This window comes from Sus scrofa, chromosome X, assembly GCF_000003025.6.
Source record: "Sus scrofa isolate TJ Tabasco breed Duroc chromosome X, Sscrofa11.1, whole genome shotgun sequence".
NCBI lineage: Eukaryota > Metazoa > Chordata > Mammalia > Artiodactyla > Suidae > Sus > Sus scrofa.
In genome coordinates this window covers 72,847,117-72,866,518 of record NC_010461.5, presented here as the reverse complement: position 1 = coordinate 72,866,518, position 19,402 = coordinate 72,847,117, and positions in this window count along the sequence as shown.

Here is a 19,402-nt window from a genome sequence, read left to right as displayed (position 1 = left end):
AGGTAGATTGCCTATCTCCTCTTCATTTAGTCGCTTTTGTGTGATTTTGTTTTGTTCCTTTGTCTGACAGCTATGTCTCTGTCATTTCATAATATCTAACTTTCTATGGAAGGTATGTAGATGCAGCAGCTAAGCATTTTTTTTTAATTATTACTTCTTAGTTTCCAGTTTCTGGTGAGGCAGTGAGAATGTGAGATAATAAGTCAGTGTGTCCCCTTACCATGAATGTCTTCTTATAAGTGGCTGACTGTATTCTTCCTTGTACTCTCCTCCATCTTGTTTCACTCTGGAGGATGTTCACTGGAATAAGTAGTCTTACAGATGAGCGTCATCAAACCTTCAAAATCCACATGAGAATACAGTATATCTCTTGATAATTTCTTAATGGTGTAGAATCCTCCAGAGTACTAGCAATTTAAATTTGGGCCATGAGAAGGAGGATACAACAGCCTCTGGCTAAAGGACCCAGAACTTTCTGGTTTATTTCTTTTAGCATAATGTCCTCAAGGCCCATCCATGTTGTCCCAAATAGCAGGATTTCCTTCCATCCTTCTCATAGCTTAAAAATATTTCATGGTGTGTGTAATATATATATTATATACATAATACATATAAACATAAAATATACATATATACACATAGAAATATATTTTATATATTTATTACATATATATAATTATATTACATATAAAAACCTGACTTCTTTATCTCTTTATCTATAGATGGTTGCCAGTACCATATTGTTTTGAATACAATAGATTTATATCAGAGTTTGAAATCAGGAAATGTGATGCCTCAAAAAACCTTTGGCTATTCAGGTTATTTTATGAGTCTCTAGGATTTTTGGTATTTATTTTTTTATTTCTGTAAATAAATCTTTGGGGTTTTGATAGGGATTGCACTGAATCTGTAGATTGCCTTTGTGTAGTATGAATATTTTAATAATATTTAGTCTTCCAATCCATGAACATTAAATATCTTTTTATTTATTTGCATTTTCTTTCATTTCTTTCTTTAATTTTTTTAAATTACTTTTATTCAATTAACTCATTTTTTTTGTCTTTTTTCTTTTGAGGGCCACACCTGTGGCATATGGAGGTTCCCAGGATAGGGGTTTAATTGGATCTGTTGCTGCCGGCCTATGCCAGAGCCACAGCAACACCACATCTGAGCCATATCTGTGACCTACACAACAGCTCATGGCAATGCCAGATCTTTAACCCACTGAGCAAGGTCAGGGATCAAACCTGCAACCTCATGGTTCTTAGATTCATTTCTGTTGCACCATGATGGGAACTCCCTAATTTTTTTTTAGTGTACAAGTTTGTTCACTTCCTTGGTAAAGTTTATTCCTACATATTCTCTTCTCTGTGATGACAATTGTTGATGAAGTTGTTTTATTAATATTTTATTAAGATAATTTTTGTTGTTAGTGTATAAAAATGGAATGATTATACATCAGATTTTGTATTCTTCAGCTGAAGACTGAAGAATTTATTAATTCTAACAATTTTGGGCTGTTTTTACATTTTCTACATATGAGATTATGTCATCTGCAAAGAGATAATTTTATTTCTTCCTTTCCTGTTTGGATGTCTATTATTTCCTTTTGTTGCCTAACTGCTCTGACAAAAAAAAAAACTAAAGATAACATGTTGTTGAGAAAGTTGAAAACCTTGTCTAGTATTAGTAGGAATGTAGAAGTTGCAACCACTATGGAAAACAGTATGGAGATTCCTCAAATATTTAAAATGGACCTATCATATTATCCAGAATCTCACCACTATATATATATATATATATATTTTTTTTTTTTTTACTATATAAATATATATAGTAAAAATCTGGATTTCAAAGAGATATCTGCATGCCCTTTGTCAATGCAGCATTTTTCACAATAGCCAAGATTTGGAAGCACATAAATAATCAAAAAATATGAATTGAAAAAGAAAATATGTTGATGGATAGATAGATTATAGATATATGGAGAGATAAATATGCACTTAATGAAATATGAACTATTATTCAGCCTTAACGAATACGGAAACCTCACTGTGGTGACAACATGGATGAACCTGGAAGACACTATGCAACATGAAGTAAACCAATCCGAGGAATACAATTGCTGCATGATTCTATTTGTTTGAGATATTTAAAATATTCACTCAGAAACAGAATAGAATGGTTGTTGCTAAGAACAGGGGTACAGGGAAATGGGAAATTGCTGTTCAACTGCAATAAAATTTCAGTTATACAAGATGAATAAGTTCTGGAGATCTGCAGTACAACACTGTGGCTATAGACAATAATATGTTTTGTTCATTTAATTTTTTGTTAAGAGGGTAGCTTTCAGTTAAGTGTCCTTACCGATTATATTTTCTTAAGAAACATAAAATATACAGAAAATATAATTTAAATATTAATTGCAATATATGAAGAAATACATGATATAGTTTAATATTATATTTGAAAAAACAGAAAAGATTTTATTTTGTACAAGATTAACTCATTCACAGAGAAACTACCTCATTGCTCTTTACTATAATATGTGCAAGCCTACAGGATAACCCTAAAGATCTGGATACCAATTTACTTAGAATTCTTAAACTCCCTTTCATAAACTCCTTTGCTAATCCTTCCACATTCTAAAACATTTCCACATTCTAACACATTTCTCCAGTTGCCTCTTGCAACTAATCATCAGTATAATCCCCTACATCATCAACCTCAATTAACAAATGTAAAAATAAAAGTTTTTATTTTACCTTCACTTTTTTTCTTTATATAGATCCAAGTTTCTAATATATATTATTTTCCTTCTCTCTGAAGAACTTTTTCCAACTTTTGTTGCAAGGCAGGCCTACTGACAACACGTTTTTTCAATGTCCTTAGTTTTTGGTTTGTTTGAGAAAGTCTTTATTTTTTTTTTCATTTTTGACAGATAATTTCACAGAGTAAAGAATTCTAGGTTGGTGGTCTTATTCTTTCAATACTTTAATATCTCATTCCACTCTTTTAGTTTCCATAATTCCTGAGGATGTAATTCTTATTTTTGTTTTTCTATAGGTAATGTATTTTCCATAATAGTATTTAACTTCTATGCACCTAACAAGAGATCATCAAAATACATAATGCAAAAATAATATGACTGCAAGAAGAAATAGGAAAAAAACACTATTATAGTTGGAGAATTCAGTGTCTCTCTTTCAGTAATTAAATGACCACTTGGGCAGGAAATCAGTAAGGATACAGTTAACCCAAATAACACCATAAATAAGCATGCTCCAACTGACATATATAGAAAACTTCATTCAACAAGAGTAGAATCCACTTTCTTTTCCATCTCTCATGTAACATTCACAAAGACAGACAACATTCTGGGCCATAAAAATATCTGAACAAACTAAAAGGATAATAATTACTCTGTGTTCTTAGACCACAATGGAAGTAAACTAGAAAATATAACAGCAAGAAAATTGCAAAATATGTGGAGATTAAGAAACATACCTCTAAATAAAATATGGATAAGTCTCAAAATACTCAATACTTTGAAATAAATTAAAATTAAAATATATATATCAAAATTCATGGAATGTAGTTAAATCCATTTTGAGGGAAATGGTTTTAAATGCATGTAATAGAAAACTAGGGTAAAAATCATCAAACTATGATTTTTTTTATTAGATACAATACAAAGAACAATTTAAGACTAAACTATGAATAAGAAACAAAGTAATAAAAGTTAGAGCCAGGAGGATGCAGGAACAAGATGGTCGAGGAATAAGATGTGGCCATTAACTTCTCCCACAAATACATAAAAAAAAAAAATCTATATGTATAATGATTCACACCGAACATCTACTGAACACAACAGACCTTAAAACTACAAAAAGGTCAAGAAACCCTCCATATAATTGGGTAGAACAAAAACAAAACAAAATAAGGGGGGAGAGAAAAAAAATGAATCAGGATGGGACCAGCACTCCTGAAAAGGAGCAGTTAAAGACAAAAGGAAAAACAACCTGTAAACTGACAAACTGATGGGGAGATACACTGAGATGGATGGACCTCAAAGCCTTGGAGAAAAGTGCAGCAGATGGAAAGAAGAGGGAAAAGTCAATAAAGAGCCAAAGAAATCATCAGATCCACTGCCCACAGACACCATAGCCTGAGACACTTGGGCAGAGGCTAGGCACTGAGACTCACGTTCTATATTTCAGTTTTGGGGAGAGAAGTAGGGTTGGTGTGGAGACAGCTTGAGGGACTAAGGAGAAAGAAGTGTACCACAGGCTGGGGAGCAGAATGCCACAGATGAGGGAACCCCAGAAATGGCCTGGGCCTGCAGGCGAAGTAAGGCGTCATTGTTGAGGAATGCAAATTTTGTGCAAATATATGTCCAGTAGTCATACGGTAGTTCTATATTAGTTTTCTGAGGAACCTCCATAGTGTTTTCCATAGCATTTGTAACAATTAACATTTCCACCGACAGTATAAAAGAGTTCCCTTTTCTCCACACCCTCTTCATCATTTTTTATCTGTAGACTTACTAGTCGTGGCCATTCTGAGCAGTGTGAAGTGGTACCGCAGAGTAGTTTTGATTTGCATTTCTCTAATACTTAGTGATGGTGAGAATTTTCTCCTATGTCTGTTAGCAATCCATATGTCTTCTTTGGAGAAATGTCTATTCAGTTCTTCTGTCCATTTTTCAATTTTTTTTTTTTTTGTTTTTTGCTATTGAGTTTCAAGTGTTGTTGGTATATTTTGGAGATTAAGACCTTGTCAGTTGCATCATTTGCAAAGATTTTCTCCCATTCCATAGGTTGTCTTTTTGTTTGTTTCCTATGCTGTGCAAAAGCTTTTAAGTTTCATTAGGCCCATTGGTTTACTTTTGTTTTTTATTAATTGGGTGACTGACCAAAAAAACCTTTGTATGGTTATTGTCAGAGAATATTTTGCCTATGTACTCTTCTAGGAGTTTTAAGGTTTCTTGCCTTACGTTTAAGTCTTTAAGCCATTTTGAGTTTATTTTTGTAGATTGTGTGAGGGTGTGTCCTAATTTCATTGATTTGCATGTGGCTGTTCTGTTTTCCCAGCACAACTTGCTGAAGAGACTGTCTTGTTCCCATTTTATATTCTTGCTTCCTTTGTTGAAGATTAATTGACCATACTTGCCTGAGTTTAAATCTGGGTTCTCTATTCTGTTCCATTGGACTGTATACTTGTTTTTGTACCAGTACCATACTATCTTGATGACTGTAGCTTTGTAATATTTTCTGAAGTCTGGGAGAGTTATGCCTCTTGTTCGGTTTTTGTTCCTCAGGATTATTTTGGCAATACTGGGTTTTTTACAGTCCCATGTAAATATTAGGACTATTCTACTTCTGTTAAAAATGTCATGGAAAATTTGATAGGGATTTCATTAAATCTGTAGATGGCTTTGTGTAGCATGGCCAATTTAATGATATTGATTCTTCCAATCCAGGAGCATGGAATATCTTTCCATTTCTTTGAATCATCTTTAATTTCCATGATTAAAATTTTATAGTTCTCAGCATATGTCTTTCACCACCTTCTTTGTGCTTACTCCTAGGTATTTAATTTTTTGGTGTGAAATTTTAAAAGGCATTGTATTTTATATTCCATTTCTAATATTTCATTGGTAATATACAGAAATGCAACTGATTTCTGAATGTTAATCTTGTGTCCCACTACTTTCCTGAATTTGTTTAATCATTTGAGTGGTTTTTGCGTGGAGTCCTTAGTGTTTTCTACATATAGTATCATGTCATCTGCCTATAGTGACAATGTGACTTCTTCTTCTAATTTGGATACATTTTATTTCTTTTGTTTGTCTTATTGGTATGGCTAGGACTTCCAATACTATGTTGAATAAAAGTGGTGAGAGTGGAAGTGCTTGTCTTGTTCCAGATTTTAGCAAGAAGGCTTCCAGCTTTTCTCTATTGATTGTTATATTGACTGTGGGTTTGTCATAAATGGCTTTGATTATGTAATGTTCCCTCTATATATAGTTTGGTAAGAGTTTTTATCATGAATATATGTTGGATTATGTCAAATGATTTTTCTGCATCTATTGATATAATCATTTGTTTTTTGACTTTTCTTTGGTTAATGTGGTTTATGATGTTGATGGATTTGCATATGTTGAACCATCTTTGTGCACCTGGGATTAATCCCACTTTGTCGTGGTGTAGGATCTTTTACATATGTTGTTGGATTTGATTAGATAAAATTTTATTGAGAATTTTTGCATCTATATTCATCATAGATATTAGCCTATAATTTTCTCTTTTGATATTATCTTTGTCTGGTTTTGGTATTGGGGTTATTGTGGCTTCATAGAATGTCTTTGGGAGTATTAATTTTTCAAATTTTGGAAAAGTTTAAGAACTATGGGTATAAGTTCTTCCTTTTATGTTTGGTCGAATTCACTCGTGATGCCATCTGGCCCTGGAATTTTGTTCACAGGGAGTGTTGTTATTACATATTCTGTTTCATTTCTAGTGTTTGGCCTCTTTCATTGATCTATTTCTTCTTGATTCAGTTTTGGTAGGCTCTTTTTCTCAAGAAAGTTGTCCATTTCTTCTCTATTGTCAATTTATTGGCATATTATTATTCATAGTATTCTCTTAGAATTTTTTTTTTGTATTTCTCAAGTATCCATTGAGATTTCTCTTTTTTCATTTCTTATTTTGTTTGTTTGAGTTCTTTCTCTCTACTTCTTGGTGAGTCTGGCCAAAGGTTTGTCAATTTTGTTTACCTTATCAACAAACCATCTTTTGGTTTTATTGATTTTTTCTATTATTTTTGGAATGTCTGTTTTATTTATTTATTCTCTTATTTTAATGTTTTCCTTCCTTCTGCTGAATTTAGGGTTTTTTTTTTTTTCTAATTATTTCAGTTGGTAGGTTAAGATGTGGATTTGAGATTTTTTTTCTTTTCTGAGGAAGGCCTGTAATCATTATGATCTTCCCTCTAAGAATTTCTTTTGTTGCATCACATAGATTTTGCATGGTTGTGTTTTCATTGTCATTTGCCTCAATGTATTTTTTAATTTCCATTTTGATATCCTTGTTGATCTATTTTTTTTGGAACATGTTTTTTAGTCTCTATGCAGTCAGTTTTTTTCTCATTTTTTTTTCCTGTGGTTGATTTCTAGTTTCATGCCATTGTGGTCAGAGAAGATGCTTGAAATAAATTTCATACTCATAAATATGTTGAGGTTCATTTTGTGCCCCCTATGTGGGCAATCCTTGAGAATGCTCCATGTGCACTTGAAAAGAATGTGTATCTGAGGTGTTTTTTGTAATGTCCTGAAAATATTGTCTATATTTCTATTGTGTCATTTAGGATCTCTGCCACCTTATTAATTTTCTGTCTAGAGGATCTGTCTGTTGATGTGAGAGGGGTAATAAATACTCTTACTATTATTGTATTCCCATCAATTTCTTCTTTTATGTGTGTTAGTATTTGTTGTATGTATTTGGGTCTTCTTATATTAGGGTAATATATATCGAGGAAAGTAGTATCCCTTTCTTGAATTTATCTTTTTATCAATAAATAGTGTCATTTGTCTTTATGGCCTTTGTAAAGTCTATTTTGTCTGATATGAGTATTGCAACTTCTGCTTTTCTGTCATTTCCATTTGCATTAAATACATTTTTTCATCCCCTCACTTTCAATTTATATGTGTCCTTTGCTTTAAGGTGAGTCTGTTGTAGGCAGCATATTGTACAGTCTTCTTTTTTTGTCCGGTCTGCCACTCTGTCTTTTGATTGAGCATTCAGTCCATTGCCATTTAAGGCAATTATTGATGTATATTTATTTATTGCCATGTTAAACCTTGTTTTCCAGTTGATTCTGTTTCTTCTTTGTTCCTTTCTTGTTTTGGTTGAATGAATTCCTTTTATTTTTTGCTTGTGTCTTTTTTATTAGTTTATTGGATGTAATGTTTGGTTTTGATTTGTGGTTTCCCTTTTTTTTTTCAAGTATGTTATCCCTTTCCTATATTTGCCTGTTTATCCTGATAGTCTTATAGGCACAAACATGTTCCTAAAATAATCTAGATTTTCTTACTTTCCTTCCCAATGGTTTTTATTTTAATATCCTTTTTTACATCTTCATATTTATTCTTTTGCTGTTCCTTGTGTTCATCATCACTTTTACAATAGTTTTTTTTTTCCTTAGATTTGTGTACTGGCTTATTTAAGTGATTGCTTTCCAGTTATGATTTCTCCCATCCTATATCTTCTCACTTGTTTCCTATTTAGAAGAGACCTTCCAGTATTTCTTTCAGAATGGATTTAGTATTGCTGTGCACTTTTATCTTTTGTTTTTTGCAGAAATGCTTTATTTATTGTTCTATTTTAAATTATATTCTTTTGGATATTTTAGGCTGCAAAAATTTCCCTTTTAGAACTTTGAATATAACTTGCCCCCATCTTCTGGCCTGTAATGTTTCTGTAGAGAAATCAACTGGTAGCCTTATGAATGTTCCCTTATAATTAACTCTTTGTTTTTCTCTTACTGCCTTTAGAATCCCCTCCTTGTCTTTGAAACTTTTGCCATTTTTATTTTAATATCTCTTGGTGTGTTTCTGTTTGGGTCAGCTTGTTTGGTGCCCTCAGTATCTTAGCACCTGTTTCCATTAGATTTAGAAATATTTCAGTCAAAATTTCTTCAAATATATTTTCAATCCAGTTTTCTTTATTTTCACCTTCTGGAATCACTATTATGTATAGATTGGCCCACTCTATATTATCCCATAGATCTCATATTACTTTCATTTTTTTTTTTTTTTGGTTTTCTCTCTGCTATTCTGATTCGGTGATTTCCATTATTCTATCTTCCATGTTGCTTACTCTTTCCTCCACATTATCCTTTTTGTTATTCAATGCCTTTAATTCAGATTGTGTCTCTGCAAAAAGAGTTTTCTAATTTTTCTTGGCTCCTCCTATATTTTATAGTTCATTTCTTAAGTAATCTGCAATAATGTTAATGTCTTCTTTTAATTCCTTCATGTTCACTCGTAATTTATTCAGAATTTTCATTCTTTCCTTTTTAAACTCATTGTCTATTAGATTGCAGAGGCCCCTTTCATTGTTTGCTCTTTCAGGGGAATTCTCCTATTCTTTTAATTGTCAATGTTTCCTGAGCATCTTTTTTTTTTTTTTTTTGCTTATATTTTTTTCTTTTACTTTGAGTTTAGGGAAGACAACTACTGTAGTCTTGGAGGGCTATTTGTAAGAGAGAGCTCTCCTGGGAAATTTCTGAGGGTGGGTTTGTTTGTTTATTTATTTATGGCTTGGGGGTTGATTTTGGTTTGAATTTTTGCTGTCCCTTTCCTCAGTGTTTGCATTTTCTAATCCCCTTAATAGGATGTGTGCCAGTGTAAGGCCTGTGATTTCTTTCAGGAAGATAAAGGCAATGAGTAGGCTAGTAGCTAGTGCCTGGTTGCTAGGCACTTGACAGTGTAGAGGATCTGTGGGAAGACAGTACAGGCTGCTTCTGTTTATAGGACCCTGAGAAGTGGCAGTGACCCTCAGAGAGGTGTTGATAATGCCAAGAAAATTTGGCAGTGACTACTGTAGGGTGTCTACAGTCCCAGGGGAGCTAAAGCAATGAGTGGTACTCAGTTGCTGTGCCCTCTTTTGGGGTAACCCCAGAGGTGACTGAGGCTATAAGTGGTTCCTGTTCATGGAGCCCTAGTTGTGGCAGGCCTTACCCATCTCTGGAGTCTGAGATGTTTTCAGTGGTTTTCCCCCTGCTTCCAGAGAGACTACACATGCATAGAGAAATATATTGCTATGGTGATGATGCCCCTCCTCCTGCCCTCCTCAACAATGGTACCTTGCTTCTCATGTGAGCCCTAGCCTTATCTTCTCCTTAAGCTGTGGTGCTCTGTTCCCCAGGCTGTGGTGAACAACTCCCTAGACTCTCAGACTGTCTCCATACAACTAACCCAAGTCCTATCCCTGAAACTGACCTCCAAAGCCTGAGTCCCAATCCCCCCCCACCAAGTGTCTGTTGTACTGTCTGAAGGATGTGGTACAGATAATCCATGCAGCTCGCTTTCTGCTTTGCTTTCCTCAGGTTGGCTACTGTGCTTTTTTCTGAGGCTTTGAGGTTACCCCTCCAGGACCATGGCCTCCAAAGGTGTGGGTTCCTTTCCTCTTTCACAGCTCCCTCTCAGGAACTCTCCCCATTCTTATTCCTTTTGTCCGTCCTCTCTCTTTATCTTTTTTCTTTTTTCCCTTGTGTTCTTTCCAGTTATGTGGAGGGTTTCATGCCCTTTTTGGCAATTTAAGGCCTTCTAACAACATTTAGTAGATGTTCTCTGCCAATAGTTCTACATATAGATGTTTCTTTTTGATGTGTTTTTAGCATAAGGTGACACTATGTCTTACTCCTTCTCCATCTTGATCCCACCCCTAAGACAGTGTTCTTTTTTTTTTTTTTTTTTTTTTTTTTTTTTGCCTTTTTGCCATTTCTAGGGCTGCTCCCAAGGCATATGGAGGTTCCCAGGCCAGGGGTCAAATTGGAGCTATAGCTGCCGGCCTGCACCAGAGCCACAGCAACACGGGATCCGAGCCACATCTGCAACCTACACCACATCTCACGGCAATGCTGGATCCTTATCCCACTGAGCAAGGCCAGGGATCAAACCCACAACCTCATAGTTCCTAGTCGGATTAGTTAACTACTGAGCCATGATGGGAACTCCCAGAGTTTTCTTTTAAACGACTTTCCCAGATTTTCATTTAATTGAGTAGCTGATGAGACTAGACCATTTATTCTGTAGGATGTCTCATATGTTGAATTTATCTGTTTGATTTCTCTTGTATTTTAGTATCTGTTACTCAGTGTGCTAAAGGAACAAATAAATCAATATCACCTGGGAAACTATTAGAAATTCAGAATATTGGGCCCAAGCCCAGAGTTACTGAATCATAACATGCATTTCCACAAGATCCTTAGGTTTTTTTGTATGTGTATGAAATTTTAGTAGCAGTGGTTACTATATTCCTTTATCCCTGTATTACTTTTACATTGGAAAATTAAATTTAATAACTGGATTACATTCAAGATCAACATGTTTGACCAAATGTTACATACGTTATGTTCTCTATGCCATAGTTCATCACAGTATGCATGGTACCTGGAAGCACATTATGTCTGATGTGTTTGATTTTTCCCGTCTTAATGAGGCTGTTTGTTCTGTTGATTCAGGTGGAGGTCACCTATTCCCTGCATTATAAAAACACATTTTTACCCTTATGACCAACAATTTGGAGACATTTTATGATCCTGTAAATATATGGTCCCTATTAGTGTTTCATCTATTTTATTTAGCATCCATTTATGATTGTAGATGAATTAATTATTATGGGAGCATGATAGACATTTTTATTCTGCTAATTTTTCTATATAAATTGTCTGGAATTATGCTGTAAGGAATAGCCCTTATAAACTAAGATTATTTGGCTATATTGAAAAAAATTACAAAGGAAGGGAAAGGTAATACCCAGTTTTTCTCCTTAAGTAAAAGCATAACTTGTTTTAGTGTTCTTACCTTTATTGCACTGTGCAGATACTATATTTTTTATAAATTGAAGATTAGTAGCAATACTTCATTGAGCAAATATATTAATGCAGTTTATGCAACAGCATTTATTCACTTCACTTCTGTGTCATATTCCAGTAATTCTCCCAATATTTCTAACTTTTTCATTATTATTAATTGTGCTATGGTAATCTGTGATTAGAGATCTTTGATATTTCTATTGCAAAAATACTAGGACTCACTGAAGGCTCATAATATTTTTAGCAATAAAGTATTTTTAAATTAAGGTATGAGCATTTCTTTAGATATTATTATGCACTTAATAGACTACTGTATGGTTTACATAACATAATGCATCATAAAACCAAAAAAATGTATAACTCACTTTAAATATTAATAATTAGAATGCCTTTATCCCCAAAAATTACTGGAGAAAGAAAGAATATCTTGAACTGGACAAATATAGTGAACAGATAATCTATCAAAGTGACATATTTATTTAAAGGCTTATGATATAAGAGAGTCTAGACCATAAATATTTTACTTTTACAGAAATAGTCCTTTTGTCTTAAATAATTGACACCCTTAGTGAAAAACTTGAAAGAGCATACCGAAAATGACTGAAAGAGGAAATAATCAGAAAAATCCATGACTGGACTTAACATATTTTCTTGGAAAAGAAAAGTGTCCTAAAAGCTTTATTTAAATATATCAGTGCATTTATATATCTACAAGCAAGATAATGGAGAAAATTATGGCCATGGAAATATTTAAAATTATATAAAATTTGTGGACTGGTGGTGTGGCAAAACCAGTGAAAACATCGTCAAACTTTCTGAATGACTCTTTTACTTTCCCTACAATAGTGTTTCAACCCTCTCATATACAGACAACTGAAAACATTTAGGTAATGATTAAAATGTTAATTTCATCATTGAACCATTTATAATTTTAATCTATCCCAGGTTGAAAGCCTAGGTACAGGAATGATGTCATCCCCTTGATTTCGGCTGGAACTGTTCAAAGCTAAATGACATCAGATGGAACTGTTCGAAGTTAAAAATGAACAAGTTTTCCCCAGGTTACTATTTACTAGTGCCTTATTATCACAAGCATATGCCTCAAGACTTTCATGAATCTGTAAATTTGTAAATATCCCAATGGTGCTTAACTCCCCCTATTGTATTAGATATTTTAATGAATTAGCTTACACCATGGAGGCTGTCATGTGCAAAATATGCAGTGTAGGCCAATAGGCTGAAGACACTGAGAAGAGTTGCATTTGGAGTACAGATATGATCTGTTAGTAGAATTCCTTCTTTCTCTGGAGATATCACAACTTTTCTATTAAGGATTTCAACTGATTAAATGAAACGTACTCACATTGTGGAGGGTAATCTGCTTTATTCAAATTCAACTTTTTTAAGTGTTAATATTATAAAAAAATTCATAGAAATTTCCAGAATAATATTTAATGAGAAATCTGGGTATCATGGCCTAGCCAAATTGACACATAAAATTTAGCATTATACTTCATATAACTAAATTTGTATAACTCAGTATTTTATATGAGCCAATAAGGCCGTCAATGATTTTATAAATAAATGAAAAATGTATTTATAAACCTATTAAATACTACTTACTACCAAAATTTACTCAAGATACTACACCATTCCTAGTGTGGCATTCCATACACTTAACTGAACTATCAGTTTTATCCCTCCAGTGGAATTACCATATATATTACTTTTCTATGCTATATAGAGAATTTGCAAAAGTTTAGCCCCTTAAAACAACACAACATACTCTGAAAGTATCTGTGGGACAGAAGACTGAGCATAATGGCTAAGTCTTCTGTTCAGGGTCTTGCAAGTGTTTCAATCAAGGTGTTAGCTTGGCTTCATTCTCATCTGGGGACTTGACTCAGGAAAATGGTTCTTCCAAGTTTATTTAGTTGTTGGTAGTGTTTATTTCATTTTGTCTATATGATGGAGGACCTCATATTTTTCTGGCCATCATATAGAAGGTTAACATCAGGCTCTATAGGTTGACCACATTCCCTAGAGACGACCCAGAGTTGCTTGTCATGTAGGCTTCACCAAAATAGATGCTCCAGTCATCAAGTCAGAAATTTTTCTTTCTTTCTTTCTTTCTTTCTTTCTTTCTTTCTTTCTTTCTTTCTTTCTTTCTTTCTTTCTTTCTTTCTTTCTTTCTTTTCTTTTCTTTTTAGGGCATACACCTGCAGCGTATGCAATTTCCCTGGCTGAATTGGAGTTACAGCTGCTGGCTTATGCCACAGCCACAGCAATGTGGGATCCAAGTCATGTCTGCAATCTACACCACAGCTCATGGAAATTCTAGATCCTTAACCCACTGAGCAAGGCTAGGGATTGAACCTGCATCCTCAGGGATACTAGTCTGGTTCATTACCATTGAGCCATAGCAGGAACTACAGAAAAGAGAATTTCTGGTTCTAGTTTGCTAGGACAGTTATCTATAAGGTAACTAATTATGCAGGTGAAATTTCATTACCTTAGCCACATAAAGTAACTCAATCAAGGGTTACTTTATGGTAGCAACTCATCTTATCATCTTTGTCAAATTCTATTGGTTAGAGACATGTCACAAGTACCAGGGTATGTCACAGTACCTGGGTATTAAAAGCAAATGGTGAATAAATATAGGTGCTAAATGTGGATGCTGAAGGTTACTAAGGCCCACTCAATACTTAATTTCTGCATTCACTTTTCATAATTCAAATTGACTTATGAAACAATTCAAATGATTGTTAAACAATTATTTAACAATTCAAATCAAACAATTTAACAATTCAAATTTAAACCTCAGAAAAATCACACATGGTTTTATTTTAGAATATTTCACTCATGCTCAGATTATTTCATAAATGGTAAATGTGTGATTTCTAAAGATGCACTATATTTTAATCCAGGTAATATAAACTCAACTATCTAAAACATAAGATAACATAAATGGGTGAAAGCTGATAAGGGACTATGACAATCTAGACAAATCATGTACCATTGAAGGAGTAGCCACTATTCAACAGAAGAGATTGTTGCTATAATGGGGAATGGAAATTACCATTAGCAATTCTTCATTTTTTAAAAGAAACATTTTATAGTAAAGCTCCGGATTTTTAATAAAATTTTTTAATTGTTTCAAAAATATTTCAATACACATCTGGCTTAGATTTTGCTCAGTGACTTATTAACTGAAAGTGATCTGGAATAAAAACTATGTCTAAATAAGAATCTTGCTAAGTTCTCTCTTTGAAATGAAAAAAATATAAAAATATTTGAATGTAAAAAGAATAGATGTAAGTGGCAGAAGTTAGAAATTTCAGTATCATAATTTTCAAAGTTACAACACAAAACATGTTTAAACTTATATACTCTACTTCCTTTTATTTTGGTAAAATTTTGTTCCTCTAAAAGATCATCCTGAGTATTTTTAATTCTCATAAGAGATCACAGAGTTGGAAAAATGTGGATATTGTATGTGATTACTAGATTATCCTAGGCATTGAAATTATTTCAAAAATAATTTTGCATACTAATCACTGATATTTACTATGTAATGTATTTTTTTCCTTGGAGACAACAGAAAACCTAAGGTAGGGTAAGGAAGGAAATAAAGCATAGGTAGTAGTAGTAGCATAGATTTTTCAAAATAAGTGTATCAGATTATATAAAATTTCACTAAAATTCAAGTCAAATAGGCCACCAATTTAATCTCCCCCATTTTATCCCTACTCTACATTTAATTGAAAATCAGGATTTTAGCCCTAAGAAGTATGCAAAGTGCTATCCTAAAAAAGAGCTATCTAATTGCTATTGTTATATATTTGAGCATTTCTTTAAAAGGAAAAAATGGCTTACTATATCCTAGGACAAAAACATAATTAAAACAATACTCAGAGCACTTACCTAAGCATAATATGAGAACATATAAATATGTATTGATAGAGCAGGGAATTGCAACATGCATGTTGATACCAAAGTTTAGTATACCATGATGGAAAATGTACCTTAAGAAAATATTTTAAAGTTTTAAATTTAAAAGTGCAGTATTTCAGAACATAATAATGAAAAAGAGTAATACTTTCATACTTAAATTAGACATTTTTCCCAAGATAATCTTTTGAATAATTATTGTATTATATAATCACAACATTGAGGTTATTGAGGAAAAATGAAAATGTGTTTTTCTAAATTCAGTTTAATCTAAATAAGAATAAAGCCATTAATGTTAATATAATATCCAAATACAAATTTACTAGGAGTAAAATTATTAATGGATAAATAAGTAGAAATATATTCTCTAAAATTTGTCATCAATTAAAGTATGCCTAGTGTTTTTTATTTTCATTTTACTGTGGGAATTATAATTTCCCGAAGATTTTTATAGTGAACTCTATTTATTTCTCTAATAAAAAAAGTTGCCAGATTGTCTTCAGTCTAATTATTACATTTAATGCAGAGATAGATGAAAACTTCTTAAAAACACAAAATATTTCAGCATTTGCATGTAAATTTTAATTAAGCAGTATGAATAGCTAATGTATTTTCTTAAACTGTGGACACATAAAAGGTATATCATGAATTATAAATTTGGAGTGTTCACTTTTTTATAATTAAATACACCCCAAAAATGGCCTAGCCTGGGACATAATCTTCATTCCTCACATGTAGGAAGAATCATAACAAACAAGCAATTATACAGAGAAACTCCAAAAGCCCTCATGCTTCCTTCCCTGCCCAAGAGGTGAGGCTGCAGGCAAGTTCAACTAACAAGAGGGATTCAGGCATAATGGGCATAAATTGTCAGAAAGACCCTTTGTCCCTATGGATCTGATATCATCTCCCTCCATCTAAAGATACCAGGGCAGCTAGAGGGTACCATTAGTAGAACCTTCCATAGTATTGACAGGAAAACCTCCTTATCCCAAGGGGACTAGGACTCCTTTCTCTCACTGAGAGACACCCATCCAGTGGCCAGTCTATAGAAACCTTCTCTGTCCCTTTAGGCACCACCAGCAAGGATAAGTATGAGACTTAATGACATCAGAAAAACAGCAGAACAAAGTGAGCAGAACAAAGTAACACCACAAAGATTATGACAATTAAATTATTATTGGAACCACAGCCCAGAAAACCTTTCAGGAAATTAATGCTGAACATAGAGCGAAGAGCTGTAAAAATAAAAATTTAAATAGAGCCCAGAATTTCCTAACGTAGTATATCGACTTTCTAGGATACAATTAAAAATTGCTGATTACACCAAGAGCCAGGAAAATTATAACTTGAATGAGAAGAGACAACTAACTCTTCCCAGCTTCAATCATGTGTTGATGGGAATTTAAATTGGTACAACTACTATGGAAAGTAATATTGGAGTTCCTCAAAAAACTAAAAATGCAGCACCCATATAATCTATCAATCCTACTGCTAGATATACCAATGGAATCAAAATCTGAATCTCAAAGAGATATCAGGAGTCCCATGTTCTTTGCTGTATTATTCACAATAGCCAAGAAAATGAAGGGGCCTAAATGTCCATTGACAGATAAGTGGATACAGATAATATGATGTGTACATACAATGAGGTATTATTCAGCCTTAACAAATGAAGCAAATCCTGCTTATGTGACAACATGAGGAATCTTTACATTATGCTAAGTTAAATAAGCTAGACACTGAAGGACAAATACTGCATAATATAACCTATAAGAAGACTTTTAACCAGTCAGACTCATAGAGGCAGAGAGTAAAATGGTAGTCTCCAGAGAGGGAAACAGGGTGCTATCAGTCAAAGAGTACAAAGTGTAATTTATTTAGATGGATATGTCATGGAGTTATAGTATACAACATAGTGCTTGTAGTTAGCAATTCTATACTTACAATTCTGCTAAGAGGGTAGAACTTATACTAAGTATTCTTATCATCACCATCATAATCATCATAAAGATAGTGGGAACAAATTTGGGGAGGTAATGTGTATGTTTATGGCACAGGTTGTGGTTATGGTTTCATGGGTCATCTCCAAACTTATCAAGTCATAACATTAAATATGTACAATTTAAGGTATTTCAATTGAAATTCAATAAAGTGATTAAAAAATTTCTCCAAACCCAATGGTTTCATTCAGGGTTTCTACCAATCATTTAAAGAAGACTCCAAGAAAAAATTAACATCAATTTTACACAATTTCTCCCAGAAATAAAAGTGAAGGGGAACAATTTACTGTTGATTTTGAGGCTAATATTATCTTGACAACAAAAACAAAGAAACAATACAAAAAAACAAAACCACAGACCAAAATCTCTCATGAACTTATATCAAAAATCCCAAACAAAATATTAGAAAGCCTGATTCAAAATATATAAAAAGTAATACACTCAAATACCAAGTGGTAGTTATTCCAGGTATGCATGGCTGGTTGAATGAATATAATGCATCATATAAACAGATTAAAGAAAAAATGTGATTTCATTAACAGAATAAGCATTTGAAAAAATCTATGAACTATTCAGATAAATATTCTTAGCAAATAGGAAGTAGAGAAAAACATCTTACTAAGGGCATCTACAAAAACCTACAACTAACATCATAATTAAAGCTGGTTCATTGATAAACACCTATGAAATTGATTAACTTTATGAAGACTGATGAAAAATAATAGAGAAGACACAAATCACCATTATTGTGAAGAAATGATACAATATTTTTCCCCTAAGACGGCAAACAAGCTAAGGAAAACTACTTTTTCCCCTCCTTTAACATGATACTGGAAATTCTAACCAGAATAATAAGGCAAGGAAAATAAAGGCACACTATTTGGTAAGCAAAGGTTAAAATATCCATTTTTGCAAATGGCATAATTATCTACATAGACAATTTCAAGTAATGTATAGAAATCTCCTAGTATTATTATGTAAGTTCAGCAAGAAGGGAGGTGAAAATAAAAGCACAAAAAGCAATTATATTCCTAAATACTAATAATGAAAATGTAGAAACAAAATTTTAAAACCAAATAGCATTTATAAAGTTAGGTATGCTACTAAAAAATAACCTATGCAGGATCTATATGCTGAAAACTATCAAATGGTAATAAAAGATTTCAAAGGATAGGTAAATGAATAGACTTACTATGTTCACAAAGTGAAAGAATCAACATAGTAAAGATGAGAGTTATCCACAATATATTGGAAGTTCAATGCAATAAAGTTTTCGGTTTTGTTTTGTTCTTTTTTTAGAGTCCAGGGTTAGTGCAGTAAATAGAACATTACAAATAACATATCTGTATGTTAAAATTGGAGACATAAACATTTTGGCTACCCCCCAAAAGAAAATATCCCAAGGAAAATAAGTAGATTTCAAAAATAACTAAACTTACATATAGATAAAAGGATACCATGGGGAAGAACCAATAAAACTTAAATGCAGTAGAGTAAAATCAACAGAAGCACCATATATTAAAATGATAAGGAGTTCCTGTTGTATCTCAATGTTAATGAACCTGACTGGTATCCATGAGGTTGTGGGTTTGATACCTGGCCCCATTCAGTGGGTTAAGGATCTGGCTTTGCCATGAGCTGGGGTGTAAGTCTCAAACATGGCTCAGATCTGGTGTTACTGTAGCTGTGGCATAGGCTGGCAACTTCAGCTCCAGCTCCAACTTGACCTCTAGCCTGGGAACTTCCATGGGCTGCAGGTGCAATCCCAAAAAATAATAAAATAAAATAAAATAATAAAATAATCATGAAGCTCCCATCATGGCGCAGTGGTTAATGAATCCAAC